The sequence below is a fragment of the Lactuca serriola genome, chromosome 7 (genome assembly GCF_051521515.1).
Source record: "Lactuca serriola cultivar US96UC23 chromosome 7, Lser_US96UC23_V15, whole genome shotgun sequence".
In the NCBI taxonomy this organism is placed as follows: Eukaryota; Viridiplantae; Streptophyta; class Magnoliopsida; order Asterales; family Asteraceae; genus Lactuca; species Lactuca serriola.
In genome coordinates, this window is record NC_136414.1 from 123,728,650 (window position 1) to 123,746,603 (window position 17,954).

Genomic DNA, 17,954 nt, shown 5'->3' on the forward strand with positions numbered 1-17,954 from the left:
GAAGAAACGCCATCGCCAGTTAGTGAAGGTTCGTTGGAATGCCAACCGAGAACCCATGATCACTTAGGTGCACTAGAACCAATCGATTAGGAAGTTTCCTCCTCACGACTCGATCATTCGTGCATACTTCCTTGCTTAAATTCTAATTTCGGGACGAAATTCCTTCTAACGGGGGGATGATGTGACAACCCGATATTTCGAGACAATGTAATGTAAAAACAATCAAATTTAGGTCAAAATATAACTTTCCTAAAATCTTATTTGGGTTAAATAAAGTAGTAGGAATCGTATCAAGGTTTTCGTACATATAAAGAACCCTAAAATCCGAGTTATAACGAAGAAGTTATGACCAACCAAAGATTCTCGGCAACACCGATTAAACGAAAAACGCGAAGTTTCAATACAATATTTTATAGCCTTAAGTATCTAAATGAAAGTTATAGATAACCTCAAACCGTGAGCGTACATAAAAAGAACGTCCAAATCTGACTTCGTATGAGAAAGTTATGATTTTTCCAAGATTCGGGTATAGCAGTAGACAGCTAAAAACTCGAAATAGAGCTCGAGATACTTTTGACCAAAACAACCTAAATGAGAATCTAAGGTCTCAACATTAGTAGCGCAACGGCGAAAAGTCTGACGAAAACGGACACCGGATGAAGAAGTTATGGAATTTTAACGGACTTTTCGTGTCCCGGCCCGTTAAAAATAAATAACTAAAAATAAAGTCAGAATTTTCCAATGAAGTCTAAACGAGAGTTGTAGATCATGTTTTTAGCTACGCGTGCATATAAAGAACGTCGAAAACGGAGCTCGTACGCGAAAGTTATGGATTTTACAAGTTCGAGGCCCAAAATCTGAGGCTGTCAGGCCCCCACGACGTGGCACAAGCTTGCCGCGACCCGGCAAGTGACTGAGGGCGTCCAATCAATGGAAGAGGATAGGTTTGACTCCCCACGACGTGGACATCACTTGCCACAATGTGGCACACCCCAAAAATGCCCCTATAAATAGATTTCAAGGGCTCCGAGTTCCATTGCTCAGTTCCCTTCTTTCTCGCGCCGAAACTCTGCGTTTAAGCCCCCGAGACCCTCCCAAAGCCCCGGTTTTCACCTTCAAGTCCCGAAGGAAGGTTTTTTGTTCTCGAGATTCCTGATATTCCCGAGAATCCCAAGATTTTCCCGCGTTTTCAACTCTTCCTGTCGAAGTTCTGCTCGATTCTTCTCTCGACTTCTTCAAATCAACCACTTCAATCAAGTGAGTTCATACCCCTAATCAATGTTTTAAATGAGTTTAAATGCTTTAATGGGGTGGGGGGGATACAAGTACAAACAAACACGTTATTAAATCATTGATATGTATTTTATAACTGTGTTTGTCATTTAACAGATTTCACATGCTACAAAATGTGATGCATGAAATGGTTTTACATCCTAACAGCACATTGTTACCAAATGTTTTACTTTTGAAATGGGTATTCAAATGACATCAAGTCATTGTTATTTATTGTTCAAAACCCATGAACTGTTTTACAAAACCATTTTTCATTCCTTCACTAAACTATGCATATACACTTATGTTCCTATATAGGTATTGATGTTATAGTCGCATCTTTCATTTAGTTTCTCACACCTTTGATTTGTAAGAGTGTGTAAACTTACATGAGCAACTAGTTATATTAAAGTAGATTATCATAGGGATAATTTTAAGATATCAAACATTACTTCTATTACAAGAAGTCACACAAGAGTCAGTTCATTCATGAGTCTATACTAGTACATTACCTGATACATGAGTACTTACAGATGTTTACCTGATACATGAATATGTTTACATATACTTACATGATACATGAACACGTTTACATGAACGCATTACATAAGTACCTTTACGTAGATACACTTAACTGTGTACATTAACATGAATACTTGTATCTCGAATTGCGAGGATGATTTATTAGTACCTTTTGTGTAAATCTTCCTGCATATCCCCCAGTACCTCGGGATATTTAGACAGGACCCTATCCCCAGTACCTCGGGATACCTAGATGGGCCTCTATCCCCCAGTACCTCGGGATATACGTACGGGACTAACCATTCTGGAACCCATCTGTTAGCAACAATGGGTAATGAACATCTCCGGATGCCTACGGTTATTACTTATACTAGGAGTACCTTTACAGGGACTAACCATTCCTTCCACCTGCTGCTGCTACAGAGGAAAAATTGGACAATCTTCGGATGTCCATTAGGTTATATGTAATATGTTAGCCCTAGTACCTCGGGTCAACATTTACATTCGTCTTGTTAGCACCAGTACCTCCGGCTAACACTTACATGATTATATTTTTCCTGTTTACTTTATTTTGTGATACATTCACATAAACGATGAGTTAGACTAAGCACTTTTAGTACTAGTCAATACAAAGGAAAAACTATCATTTTACAAACAGAACATTCGAGTCTTGGTAGAAGACTACACTTCATACTTACAAAACATTCGGGTCTTGGTAGAAGACTACACTTCATACGTACAGAACATTCGGGTCTTGGTAGAAGACTACATTTCATACTTATAGAAAATAAGGGTTTTTCTAGGGATTTCATACTTACCTCAACATTTACATTCGTCTTGTTAGCACCAGTACCTCCGGCTAACACTTACATGATTATATTTTTCCTGTTTACTTTATTTTGTGATACATTCACATAAACGATGAGTTAGACTAAGCATTTTTAGTACTAGTCAATACAAAGGAAAAACTATCATTTTACAAATAGAATATTCCGGTCTTGGTAGAAGACTACACTTCATACTTACAAAACATTTGGGTCTTGGTAGAAGACTACACCTCATACGTACAGAACATTCGGGTCTTGGTAGAAGACTGCATTTCATACTTATAGAAAATAAGGGTTTTTCTAGGGATTTCATACTTACCTCAACATTTTCATTTAAAGGTTTACATGGCTTTCATAACAGATTTTCACAAACAAGGCAATGACACTTATATACTTATGAATTCACCAGCTTTAAAGCTGATACCCGCTTTCAAAATTACTTGTATCCTCAGGTCATCATAGACAGGTACCAATGCAAGGAGAAAGGAAGATGGAGCTTGTTCAAGACTTATCTTTCATTTTGATTTATGCTTTAGTTTTTATCAAAATTTGACAGAATACAATTGTATAATAATTATTTTATTAATGCAATGGATGATGTTGTTGCTTGTTTACTACTTTACATTGTTGTTGATATTATACATGACGTCCTCCGCCCCAGAACGTTTCCGCCGTTCTCGGTTTTGGGGTGTGACAACTTCAATTCTCAACGCTCTTGGCCTTTTCTTTTCAAGGTTTACCTTCCGACTAAGAGCATCGGCAACAACATTTGCTTTACCAGGGTGGTAAAGTATCTCACAGTCGTAGTCCTTGAGTAACTCTAGCCAACGTCGTTGCCTCATGTTCAATTCCTTCTGATTAAAGAGATATTGGAGACTCTTATGATCAGTGAAAAGTTTACACTTGGTGCCATAAAGATAATGCCTCCATATCTTCAAGCCAAATACTACCGCTGCCAACTCCAGATCATGAGTGGGGTAGTTCTTTTCATGTTCCTTCAATTGCCTCGATGCATACGCGATCACTTTATCCTTTTGGGTCAGAACACAACCTAACCCAACTCCGGATGCATCGCTATAAACTGCAAAGTCATCAACTCCTTCGGGCAATGAAAGAATCGGTGCTTCACACAATCTCTTCTTCAACTTTTCAAAGGCTTCCTTATGCTTCTCATTCCAAGCATAAGTGGCTCCTTTGTAGGTCAAAGCTGTTAATGGAGTAGTAATCGAAGAAAAGCCTTGGATAAACCTTCGGTAATATCCAGCTAATCCTAAAAAGCTTCGAATCTCTGTAGGACTTTTTGGTTGTTCCCACTTAATTACAGCTTCAATCTTTGCTGGGTCGACCATTATCCCTTCTTGGTTAACCACATGACCTAAAAATTGGACTTCTTGAATCCAAAACTCACACTTGGAGAACTTTGCATACAACTTCTCCTTTTTCAGGACTTCTAGCACTTCACGCAGATGCTTTTCATGCTCCTGCTTGCTTTTCGAATAAATCAAGATATCATCTATGAATACTATCACGGATTTATCTAAGAATGGTTTACAAACCCTATTCATCAAATCCATGAAAGCTGCTGGGGCATTGGTTAGTCCGAACGACATAACCAAAAATTCATAGTGTCCATATCTCGTTCTAAAAGCAGTCTTTTCGATGTCCTGCTCTCTCACCTTTAGTTGATGGTATCCCGACCTAAGATCGATCTTCGAGAAATAGCTCGAACCCTGCAACTGGTCGAACAAGTCATCGATCCTTGGTAACGGGTACTTGTTCTTTATCGTCACTTTGTTCAGCTCTCTGTAATCGATGCACATTCTCATGCTTCCGTCTTTCTTCTTTACAAATAACACAGGGGCTCCCCAGGGTGATGAACTAGGTCGAATGAAACCTTTGTCCAATAACTCCTGAAGTTGTGTCATAAGTTCTTTCATTTCGGTTGGCGCTAATCGATAAGATGCTTTCGCTATCGGCGTCGTTCCTTGTAACAAGTCGATACGAAATTCTACTTGTCGATCAGGGGGCAATCCGGGAAGATCTTCGGGAAAGACTTCCGGATAATCACACACCACCGGAATATTCTGCACCTCTTTCTTTTCCATCTTGGCATCGATCACGAACGCTAGATATGATGTACATCCTTTGGCCAAACACTTTCTGGCTTTCATGAGGGAAATGATTCCAGAGTTTACTCTGCTTTTGTCTCCGTACACCATAAACGACTCTCTCCCTGGTGGGTTTACTTTTACTATCTTCTTTCTACATAGTATTTCTGCGTCGTTGGCGCTAAGCCAATCCATTCCTAAAACTATGTCGAATCCATTTAACTCGATAGGCAATAGTTCCTCTTGGAACTTATTCCCATCCAAGTCAATGAGGATGTTTTTCATACGATGGCTAACAAGTACAAACTTGCCACTAGCAATCTCGACTATTATAGCATTAACTAGCATATCTACAGGCAAAGCTAGCTTTCTACCAAATTCATGCGATATAAAGGAGTAATTGGCTCCAGAATCAAACAAAATTTGGGCAGGCAATTCGTTTACGAGAAAGGTACCTGAAGCGACATCGGCTTCTTCTTTCGCAGCTTCGAGCGTCATCTGGAAGGCTCTCGCCTTCGGCTTTGGTGGTAGATTGGGTTTTGCTGCGTCCTTCTTCTTCGGGCAGTCCCTCAAAATATGCCCTTCTTCATTGCACCCAAAACATACGTTCTTATTGAAGGTGCATTCATTGGCATAATGCTCTGGCTTTCCACATTTGTAACAAGTGACTTCCACGCTGCACTTCCCAGCATGTTTCTTCCTACACTTGTCACACCACTTGGCTTCGCTTCCTCCTCCAAAATTTCTCGAACCAGTCTTTGAGAATTTGTTCTTTTTATTGGAACCTGAAGTTCCTTCAAACTTTCTCTTTTCGCCAACTTCAACCTTGCTGGCGGCTCTCCTTTTTATCATATCTTCAACAGACTTGGCAGCCCAGATAGCTACCTCCAAAGTAAGTGCCTGACGTACTGGCACCGCATACTCCAATGGAAGTCCCTTTGCGTACCTGTCTATTTTTGCCAACTCATCTGGGACAATACGCAAAGCAAACTCCATTTTGTCTGTTAAGTTATTTGTATATTCGTCAACGGTCATACTCCCCTTCTGCAACGTTAGAAATTGGTTTTCTAACTCAAGTACGTTTTGGGCCGAGCAGTACTTGCGCTTGAAGTGCACTAAGAATTCTGCCCAAGTTAATTGCAGTGGCTCATTAGGGCTTACGGTTTTCCCCAAAGTGCTCCACCAACGAGCAGCACTACCCCTGAACTGACGTACTGCAAACGTAGTTTGTAACTTGCCTTGGCAATCACAAGTCATGAAAGCCAACTCCATTTCCGAGATCCAGTCCATTACTCAGATAGGATCTTCTTTTCCATTGAAGGTCGATGGCTTGCAGGTCATAAAGTCCTTATACATGCACCCATTTCTCTCCACTCTACCCTCGTGGTTATTCCTCCCAACCACAAGCGGTTCACTATGACCCACCGATCTGCTATTGTTCCCTTCTTCAGATCGATCGTCATTTAGTTCATGTTGTTCAACAGGAACTGAAGGTTCATCCCTGTCGTTCAGCAACATTTGCCTCAATTCCTCCCTCTGTTCAGCCAACATGGCCTGAATCATAGTTCGTACTTCAGCCATAGTGATGGGTTCGGGTGCAGCTCCTACTATAGGCACCTGTTCCACCACTGGAGGTTGAGGTTGTTGGTTTCTGTTTGCATTTCCAGCTCCACTCCGAGTTCTTGCCATTACAATCTATATACCGAATAAGGCGAAATTTAGGTCTTTATCCTTGTTAGACATGTCAATTCCCTTTTCACTCTGAAACGTTTACATGTTAGTTCTAATCTCGTATCCATACACTTAGAATCCTACACACATAAGGTTTCCAGATCCGGTCAGCAACAGACCTTACATCCGAACAAATAATGGCACACATGGCAAACACATAGCATTTAGCACATAAGGGCATTTTAGGCATCTTCCCTAAAATAAACTACTGCTCGTGTCCAAAATATGGTAGACACTCATCTCACAATCATCACTTAGCATTCTAAGTTCAAGTCTAGAAATTCTACAATTTCTTAGTTCGCTTAAACTAATGCTCTGATACCAACTGTGACATCCCCATATTTCTCGGCCAGAAAATACCGATTTAATTTATACTTTTTAAAATAAAATCAGAGAAATCTTTTTATAAGATATTGTGGAATTGGTCCCCAAACAATATATGATAAAAGTTTATCAAAATCCTTCATTAAGAAGGTATATATTTTCCATATATATATATATATATATATATATATATATATATATATATATATATATATATATATATATATATATATATATCAAAACCTCGGGATGTCGTATTCCGATACAGATCAAAAGCATAAACAAGTCATTATAAGCCTTTCAACAGTTATTTACAACTACTGGCCTATAATCCAAAAATCTCTCGTCGTCCTCTGACTATGCTCGGGGTCCACTACCTGTAATCATAAAACTGAGGGGGTCAGGCTTAGGAGCTTGGTGAGCATATAGGTTTTTCAACCCACAATAATAATATACTTATTAAGTTCACCAATCAACAATAACCCTGATTACCCATTCCCGTTGTCCTCACTTTACGTCCCTAAACACCTATCACAAGGGACCTAGCCTAAGGATTATCATCGGGATGGACACTACTGCTAAGGGGTTTCCTCAGCCATACATGTCCTTAAGGCAACCATGAGGGGGATGAAGTACGCCAATGAACATTTAATTCATCAACACCTACAAGTTGCGAACCTGCTAGTGTTCCACTGGACTATCTAGAAAGTCCGTGGTCGTCATCTATACTTCGCTAGATGACTACAACAACAACAACAACAACAACATCGACATCGAGGCCTCTCACCATTTTAACACACATCAACTATTTCATCTACCCATGTTCTACCCAACATATTTTGTAGATAAAAAGTGTATACAGTTTAAAACTTGTATAAAACATCAATTCAACAGTCACCTCGAATAAACAATTAGCATATTTACACATAACACGTATTTCAAGGTAAATACTTCATATCTATGTGTAAATTGAAAGTAACTACACACTCACATATTTTGGTGAAAATCGGGCAGCAATTCGTTTCCTAAAACGATCGTTTCTAATAAAACCGGGAGTTTTATTGAGAAACCGGGCTCTGCAAAAGTCGGGCTTCGAAACCGAAAAGATAAATTTTCCGGGCTTCTCGGGCACTTCGTGGGGTATTCCGGGCTTTACAATTGATACCGGGGCTTTGCGGGATGTTAAGATGAAGAAAATATGGAGAGAGGGGCTAAAAATGGCTAAATTCCAAAAGTAACCGGAAACCCTCGCAGGTACCCTTCTATATATAGGGTCCGAAGTTTGATCCAACAGCTGAGAAGTCTCCTGATCCGACGGCTAAGAGGCTTCGCAGAGGGGGTCTCGCACATGGATCGCACATGCGAGGGCTCGCTGTCGGCTTCTAAGTGGACCGCGGCTTGCTGGCGCACCTGCGAGGCTCGGAGCTAGGCTATGCGAGGCTCGGACACACGCGGCAGCTGGGCGAAGCTTCGGCTGGGGAGCTGGCTGCTTCGGATTGGGCCTCCTCCTCGGTCGAATCAGAAGAGGACACGTGGCTCGCATGACTCAGCAGCCTCGGTGACTCAGCAGCCTAATGACTCAGCAGCCAGGTGACTCAGCAGGACACGTGTCACTTTCTAAGCGAGGGTGACGTGGCAATTGTGACTATGCGAAATTTCTCGGTTTTCGTGCCAAAACTTCTAAAATCCATAACTTTCGCATACGAGCTCCGTTTTTGACGTTCTTTATATGCACGCGTAGCTAAAATTACGATCTACAACTTCCGTTTAGACTTCGTCGGATAATTTTGAATTTAAATTTTATATTATTATTTTTAACAGACCGGGACAGGAAATCCGTTAAAAATTCGTAACTTCTTCATCCGACGTCCATTTTCGTCAGACTTTTTACCGTTGTGCTCCTAATGACGAGACCTTCAATTCTCGTTTAGGTTGTGTTGGCTAAAAACCGCTCGATCTAAAATTCGAGTTTTTAGCTGTCTACTGCTATGCTGAAACTTCGAAAAATCATAACTTCCTCATACGAAGTCGGATTTGGGCGTTCTTTTTATCGAACTTCTCGGTTTAACGAATACTACGACTTTCGTTTAGATTACTAAGGCTAAAAAGTAGTTTATCAAAAACTCACTTTTTACGACATTCAGCACCGTGCCGGTTTTGTCGCGAAACTTCGACAGGTCATAACTTCTTCGTTATAACTCAGATTTTGGTATTCTTTATATCCCCGAAATCCTTGTTTTGACCCCTACAACTTTATGTAAAGATATCAGGCTTATCTCACACTTGAATTTTGACGCTTATTTTTAATCTTAATTAATTAAGCCTTAATAATTAAGCATAAAACACATAATTCACATAATATTCACATAACTCCTTTTCATTTCTTCAAAATGAGTTACAAAGGTTAACCTAGACTATCAACTCAATATAAATGCCTAGGCTAGAAACACGAGTGTTACACACATCCTCTTCTTCCATTCCCCTATGGGGACTTCATCGATGTTAGCCATGATAATGGCTAATTCGTCGTCGAAGTCGGATTCGTTCCCGAAAGTGGGGTCTTCTTCTCCTTCGGTTTCGTACTCGGTGTCCTCTTTGATCGGGTCTTCTATTGCTATAGAGGCGCTGGAAGCTCCTGATTTGCTGCTCTTCTTCTTGTTGAAAACGGACATTAGATTCTTCAACGGTGAGTTCTTGGAAGAAATAGATTCTCCAACGGATTTTCCTTTGTTCTTCCTTACGGCGGAATTCGGGTCTTCTAGTGGAGGGACCAAAGGTGTCTCAGATCATCGGGTCATAAAACAATCACAAATAAAACAAGAGAAAAACGCGTAAAAAGAACAAAAATAAAATAAAAACTAAAACTGTGAACAACGATGGACTCGCCGAGTTGCTTCGAGTGCACTCGGTGAGTTCAAGGCAAAAACAGAAAAGTTTGACAGATTTAAAATAAAACGATTAAAAACCAATAAATACTAAAACCTAACCTACTTACTAAATTACCTAAGAATTAACTTTGTGTAAGATAAATCTCACACAAAGGATCGATAAAAATAGAAGTTAGTGCTAATTTAGAATCGTTCCCCGACAACGGCGCCAAAAACTTGATGTGTGTAAACTCAACTAGTTTGAATCCTACTTTTAATTATAAAATAAACACACAAAGGCAGTGGACCAATCAATTGTGGTAAAGCTAAATAAGTAGGGTATCGAACACAGGGAACGGAGAATTAAAATTAAAAACTAATTTTATCTAAAATTAAGTAATAAAAAGAGGTTTTCTCTAGTTTTACAAGACTAGAAACTTACCAACCAATACTTAAACTAATTAACTAAAAACTAGATAAGCAAAGATTCTATTACGAAGGGAACTTCTGTTTAGTTTAACTCAATTGATCATATGGTTGATATTATGGCAATAGTGCAATGGATTAATTCTTCTATTGGCTACCAATTCAAGTGTTTAGATTCACATACGCTGCACTAATCCTTAGAGAACAAACTAACTCAAACAGTGGCCAGGTGTCTAATTTAATTTAATTCACTAGGTTATTTATTTGGGTTAATTTAGACTTGTAATGGTTAACTAATTTGGTCCTTTAATTAACCTCTTGTTGATGGTCATCACACAAGCTCACACATGAATTTACCTATTTTTCTATTAATTCTAGTTTCACAGTCGCTAATGCTAGTCATATAATAAAGTGGTCACATAAATTATATGAGGTAACAATTAAGAGATGTTCATGCAGCTTAATTATCTTCCTATTAACAGAAAAATAGTTATCATTCACACATAAGGTTCTTTAACAAGCTAGAATTAACAAACTCACCAATATTAAATCAATCCTACCGGAGATCAAACCATAGTCTCAATATTGTCTCCCCAAATAGAAGTTAAAAGGTTTTAGCTCATGATTGAGGTAATTGACAGCACAAAAACGAAATCTAAAAGTCTAAACATGATGAAGAACAATACATTAAAGTAAGAATGATGTAAATTTGCCTCAAATCTCCTTCGGAATTGGGTTTAGGGTTGTATCTTCGTTCTCTAGATCTCTCCTGACTCTAATTCGCAGCTTGCTCCTCCCCAAGGGTTCCAGAATTGATTGTGTCGATCTGAAAAGTCGTTTTTATAGATTCGCACCGACTCGCCGAGTCCATGACTGAATCGTCGAGTCTATCACTTAATTCTCGTGCACAGTAAGTCAGAGAGTCCTTATGTTCTCGATTCTTCGATGCGACTCGCCGATTAGTCGACCCTACTCACTGAGTACCTTGTATTTTTATCATTTTTCTTCTTTGTTCAACTCCCGAGCTCCCAACCGCTTCTCCTGCTTCCTTTTGCTTCCGAGCTTCGCTTTTGGACTAAAAACATAATTCAAACACTTGTAAGTATCTTTTGTCCATGGTATGCAATAAATTAGCTAATAAGTGATAAAAATCTATACTTAATATAAGGATAAATATGCAAATATCAAGACTCTTCATTTTTATGTAACTTATGTGTTTAAATGTGTCACACCCCACAACCGGAACGACGGAAACATTCTGGGGTGGATGACATCATGTCAAGTATCACAACACATGCATTATAGTAATCAAAGTACAACAAATCATTGCATTAATAGTAAAAGTTTTACATGATTTACATTACAATACAACAAAGTAATGCAAGTAATAGAATAATTACGGCGTGGTACTAAGCTATATTCATCAACAGCTCCTAGGATGTACCTCTCTAATGCTAACCTGAGAATCCAAGTTATTTGAAAAGCAAGTATCAACATTTTTACAAATGCTGGTGAGTTCATAAGCATTTAGTGACATTTTTATTCAAATAACTTTAATAAAAGTAGTAGTTTAAGAGTTTACAGTGTATTAGAGTTCTTTCCAGAAAATCCTATATTTTCTTTAATAACAACAGCTTTCTACCAAGGCTGGACGGAGTTATGTGGTAAAAAGTAGTTTCCCTTAACCGCTATCATTATCAAAATACTGAATTTGATTATTAAAGAAAGCAAGAGAAATCAGGGAAATAACACATGCCTTAGCAGTGAGGACTGCTAACTAAGGCAAAGGAATCGTAGACTCTAGGAGAGTATCGAGCGAACGACACGCCTGGTTCCATCTACCAAATGGAGAAACAGACCCCAGAAGGTACCAAATGGAAGGTACAGCTGGTACGGTCTAAAACAGTGAATACAGACCGCAGACAGTATCAAATGAAAGATACATCTTGCAAGGTCAAAACAGAGAACACAGACCGCAGACAGTATCAAATGAAAGATACATCTTGCAAGGTCAAAACAGTGAATACAGACCGCAGACATTATCAAATGAAAGATACATCTTGCAAGGTCAAAACAGTGTGACTCTGAAACTGAGTTACCAGCATACAGTGTAAATTGCCGGTGAAATACCGTTACCTTAAAACCACGAATTATAAGGCAACCTGGGATACTCGTAACCATACTAACCGATACTAGAGTACCAGACGCCCTACAAGCGTCTAGAGAATGTGACATTTGTCACCCCTTGGCTTGGTAGGCCGTGGACTGTAGCTAGCAGTCAGGGTGCGGGGGTGTCAATCCCGTATAGATCTATACACACAATGTCCGCTCTCCCTACAGGAGACTCTGTTTACCAACTAGACGACGGGGAAGGCCGTGTCCTGAAGATGCATCCCAAATAGTGGGTAAAGACTTCCAAATAGTGGGTTTCTAATGTAAGTGCTGAACTAGAGGTAAAGAGTCATAACTGAACTGACTGAAGTAAACCCATATGTCTATGCTTGTGTACATAGTATATAACTAATGAATCAAACGACCTTCGGATGGACATCCGATCCCACCAGACCACATCTCTAAAAAGAAAAGGAAATAGGGCGGACAAGCCTTCATAAGTCCTTCAAACATTATTTATATGCATCTAAACAAGCACAGACATACATCTAACTACGCTTGAGTGTGTATCAAGTGGAATCATATCGTGAAGTATAAGTGTACAGTGTGGAATAACCGACTTGTGAAGTATAAGCGTACAGTGGAAGATCTGGGTCGTGAAGTATAAGCGTACAGTGGAATATCCGAGTCGTGAAGTATAAGCGAACAGTGTGGGATAATCGAATCGTGAAGTATAAGTGTACTTAGTATAAGTGTATCACGAAGTGGAAACGACAACTGGTGAAGTAAAAGCGTCTATCAAGTATAACTGGCTACAAGTATAAGCGATATAGAGACAATAACCGGTATAAGCGTATCACGAAGGAGATGCATTATCAAGTAGGAGTTTTGAATAAGTAAAAGCGAATTAGCAGTAAAAAACAAGTAAAAGTATACGTCGTAAAAGAGAAATTTGATGAAAACCTTGGAAAACCTTTATACTTAGGAAAATCACATTTTGGTATTCTTTGGTAAAATAAGTTTGAACACCTGTAGAAATCTTTGGAACCTTTATAAACCAGTTTGAAATGATTTTAGATACAACAGTATAAGTAAGAGCTTTGAAACAATTGAAAACCTTTTTGAAAACCATTATAGTATCCTACTCGGTAAAACATTGTACAGTGTGGTAAAATCTCGTGCATGCGGGTTATCAATCGCATGTGATTGATATGATAACTGGCATGTTTAACTTGTATTCCCCCCCTATAAAACATATAAAAACATTTAAAAGGTTCATTCAGGGGTATGAACTCACCTGGTGTAAGTGGATCCGACGAAGGCGCCGGTTGGGTGCTCGGTGTCAAGTAAAGACTTGGACACACTTAGTGACCTATTAAACATATGATAACATATGTTTACATACAATTAGTACATATAATACCTATTAAACAAGTATACACACCCTAAAGAGCAGAAAACACCTTGGTTAAGTGTTTGGGGTGTCCCGGGTAACAACTAAGGGCTCAAATGGCTTAGGAATGGAGTTTACTCTCCAAGAGTAAACTCTAAACTTCGAGTTTACGGCCGTAAAATCATGGTGAGGGGCTCTAGGGTGTTTTAAAGCCTGAATCTTGTTCGTGGGATTTTTCTAGGTCCAAAACTAAAAGGCATGAGTGAGTTTAAGGTCATTAAGGGTATCATAATGGAGTTTTGTCACACCCCCAAACCTGAACGGCGGAAACGTTCGAGGGCGGATGACTTCATGTGGTAACGTAATAATTGAATACATAGTAAAGAAAGCAATACAACAAGCATATATATAATTGAAATTTTACATTTGTCAAAAAGTTACATGTTCAAAACCAATTACAATATGATGTCAAAATATGAGATTAATCTGGCGCCGCAGCATCCCTTCATCAAAAGCATAATGATACCTGAAATTACTGATTCCCTGGGACATACAAGTAATTTTGAAAGAGTAGATCAGCATTTAAGCTGGTGAGTTTCATAAGTATTTAAATGACAATGTTTGTATGAAATGAAATGTTTTGTCCTTGGTTGTGTTGTGTTTAGAAAACCCTATATTTTCTACTAGTATAAAAGTAGCCTTCTGTCAAGACCAATGTTTGTTTCTAAAATGTATGTAAGTGTAAAATAACCAATGTGTTAGAAAACCTTGTAAATCAATGCATTTTGAATACCCCATGTGAGTTTTATAACCATACTATTGACTCGGAATGCCTATACACAATGTTCTTCAAGCATTGGAATGTTATGACGTTTGTCACCGCAAATGGTGGACTGTAGCTAACAGTCAGGGCGCGGGTTGTCAAGCCCGTATAGATCTATACACAAACACCATGCTCCCCCTCCAAGGGATTCTGGTATATAATACAGGACTTGAAATGTGTACTCGAACGTACGTGAAGTTAATGTCTCACAAAACCGTGGTATGAAAACAAATTTACGTGTTAAAATGTTCATTTGTTCTTGCATATGAAAGTGACTTCTTGAAAATCATGTTTCTAGTATGTAAAAGTTAGCAATATCCTCGAAAAACTATACCTATTATAGTTTTCTAAAAGTGTGACTTGTTTGTTTAGAAAAATGCCTAGAAAAGGAATCACATGTTATAACTGTATAGATTTTTGCAGAGCCTAAGGTAGGCAAGTATACATATAATCTAAGAAAATGTTTAGTTTATACATGCATTACAACAATTTATATTTTTAAAGATAGGATTCTATTGTAATATATTTTGTATACGAGAGTTCCCTATAAAGTTTATAAATCACATGTGATTCTACTTAATAAAAGTGTATAAAAATCTTTATATATAACACCCGATAGTAGTCGTGTGTTTTACTTTTAATTCCCCCCCCCCTTAGAAAGCATATAAAAGCATTTAGAATATTTAAAAAGGGTTAATTAAGGGGTATGAACTCACTTGAAAGTTTGAAGATACCGAGATGGAAAACCGAGCAGAGTTTTGTCTCGGGAAACGGATTTTTCTCGGGATTCTCGGGAATCTTGGGAGTAAAATCGACCCTCGGGACTTGAGCAAAAAGACCAGAGCTTCAGGGTAGTGCGGGTACGGAAAACGAGGCAAAACGTAAGAAAATAGAGAGAGAATGAGCAAAATTTCCGGGAACCCTCACATTTCTATTTATAGAGGGCTGAACCGCCTCGGTACGCGGGGCGTACGCTAGTACGTAGCGCGTACTCGTACGTCATGCGTGACCGAGTCCTCGACTGCCTCGGATTCGGATGGGACGGAAAGGGGATAGCTTCGCATAGGGGTGACGTGGACGGACCGAGACCAAGGCCCTTGCGTACGCGGGGCGTACGAGGTTACGCGACGCGTAACTCGGATGAGGACGCTGACTCCTCCTTCAGATATTACCGGATTTTGAATTAAAATTATATATAATTTATTTAATAAACTTCAAAAAATCATATCTTCTTCATACGAACTCCGTTTTCGATGGTCTTTATATCCACGCGGAGGTGAGAATACGCTCTACAACTTTCGTTTAGACTCCGTTGGCAAATTCCGAAATTATTTTTATTATTTATTTATAAAATGACGTGATTAAGGAATTTCTTTAAAAATTCATAACTTCTTTATCTGACGTCGGTTTTTGCCAGACTTTTCACCACTGAAATACCATTTTCGAGACCTTCGATTCTCGTTTAGGTCATTCCGGCCAAAAGTCGCTTGATCTCCGATTCGAGTTTTTAGCTGTCTGCTGCTAAGCCGAACTTGGAAAAATCTTAACTTCAATATACGAAGCCGGATTTGGGCATTCTTTTTACGTACGATCCCGGTTTAATGATATTAAATATAGTAGGCAGTTAAATAGAAACTTTTTGGACATTTTATTATCAAAGTTAATTTCTTTAACTCAAACGTGGTTACAATACTTGACTTATTAGGCCATTACAAAGTGTTGAAATATCGGGTTGTCACATCATCCCCCCGTTAGAGGGAATTTCGTCCTGAAATTTAAAGTAATAAAGATACTAGTGAACATGAAAGAGATGGGGGTACTTTTGTTTCATCTGATCTTCGCGTTCCCATGTGAATTCAGGTCCCCGCTTGGCGTTCCAACGAACCTTCACGATGGGTATGCGACTTTGTTTTGTTTGCTTGACCTCTCGGTCCATGATTTCTACCGGTTCTTCCACAAAGTTGAGGCTCTCGTTGATCTCGATCTCGTCGAGTGGAATAACAAGAGTCTCATCGGACAGACACTTTTTCAAGTTCAAGACGTGGAAGGTTGGATGTATGTTACTAAGTTCACGCGGTAGGTTAAGCTTGTAAGCCACAGGGCCGATTCTGGCAAGAATCTCGAAAGGCCCTATGTATCTTGGATTTAGTTTCCCACGCTTTTCAAAGTGTATTAAACCCTTCCACGGTGAGACCTTTAATAAAATGTGGTCTCCTACCTGGAATTCCAAAGGTTTCCTCCTTTGGTCAGCGTAGCTTTTCTGTCGGTCTCTAGAGGCTTTCAATCGTTCACGAATCTGAACGATCTTCTCTGTCGTTTCTCGTATGATTTCCGGACCGGGGAGAGTGCTTTCAGGAAATCTTCCTCTAGCTAACTGGGTATCGCCAACTTCAGTCCAGCACAAAGGGGATCTGCACTTTCGACCATAGAGGGCTTCAAACGGAGCAGCCTTTATGCTTGTATGATAACTATTGTTGTATGAAAATTTGACAAGGGGTAAATGGATATCCCATGCCTTTCCAAAGTCAATCACACAGGCTCTTAGCATATCTTCTAAAGTTTGTATCGTTCTCTCACTTTGCCCGTCTGTTTGTGGGTGGTAGGCTGTACTCATGTCTAGCCTAGTCCCCAGGGAACTTTGTAGTGACTGCCAGAATCTTGAAGTGAATCTACTATCTCTATCGGAGATAATGGATATCGGAACACCATGCAGTCGCACTACATCCCTTAAGTAAGTTCTTGTAAGCTTTTCCATTTTGTCAGTCTCCTTGATGGGTAGGAAATGTGCGGATTTGGTTAATCTGTCGACGATGCCCCATATGGTATCGAGTCCACTTGTTGTCTTGGGTAACTTGGTTATGAAGTACATAGTAATCCGCTCCCATTTCCATTATGGTATCTCCGGTTGTGTGTAGTAATCCTGACGGTTTCTGATACTCGACCTTAACCTTAGCGCAAGTAAGGCATTTACTTACGAAGGTAGCAATTTCTGCTTTCATGTTAGGCCACCAGTACAGTTTCTTAAGATCCAGATACATTTTATCTGAACCGGGGTGAACGGAATATCTTGAGTTGTGTGCTTCGGTCATGACTACGTTTCTGAAACCACCATGTTCCGGGGTCCAGATTCGGTCCATGAGATAGTAGGCTCCGCCACCCTTGACTTCTAGATTCTTTTCCATTCCTCGCAGGGATTCACCCGCCACATTTTCAGGTTGCAAAGCTTCCGTTTGTGCCGCATTAATTTGTGTGGATAAGTGAGAATGGATAGTCATAGTCAGAGATTTGACCCTCCGACCAGTGTATTCCTTTCGACTGAGGGCGTCAGCTACCACGTTGGCCTTGCCAGGATGATAACGAATTTCACATTCGTAGTCATTTAGTAACTCAACCCATCGTCGTTGCCGCATGTTGAGTTCCTTTTGATCGAAAATGTGTTGAAGGCTCTTGTGATCGGTGAAAATAGTACTCTTTGTTTAGTATAAGTAGTGTCTCCAGATCTTCAGAGCAAATACCACTGCTCCTAACTCAAGATCGTGTGTCGTATAG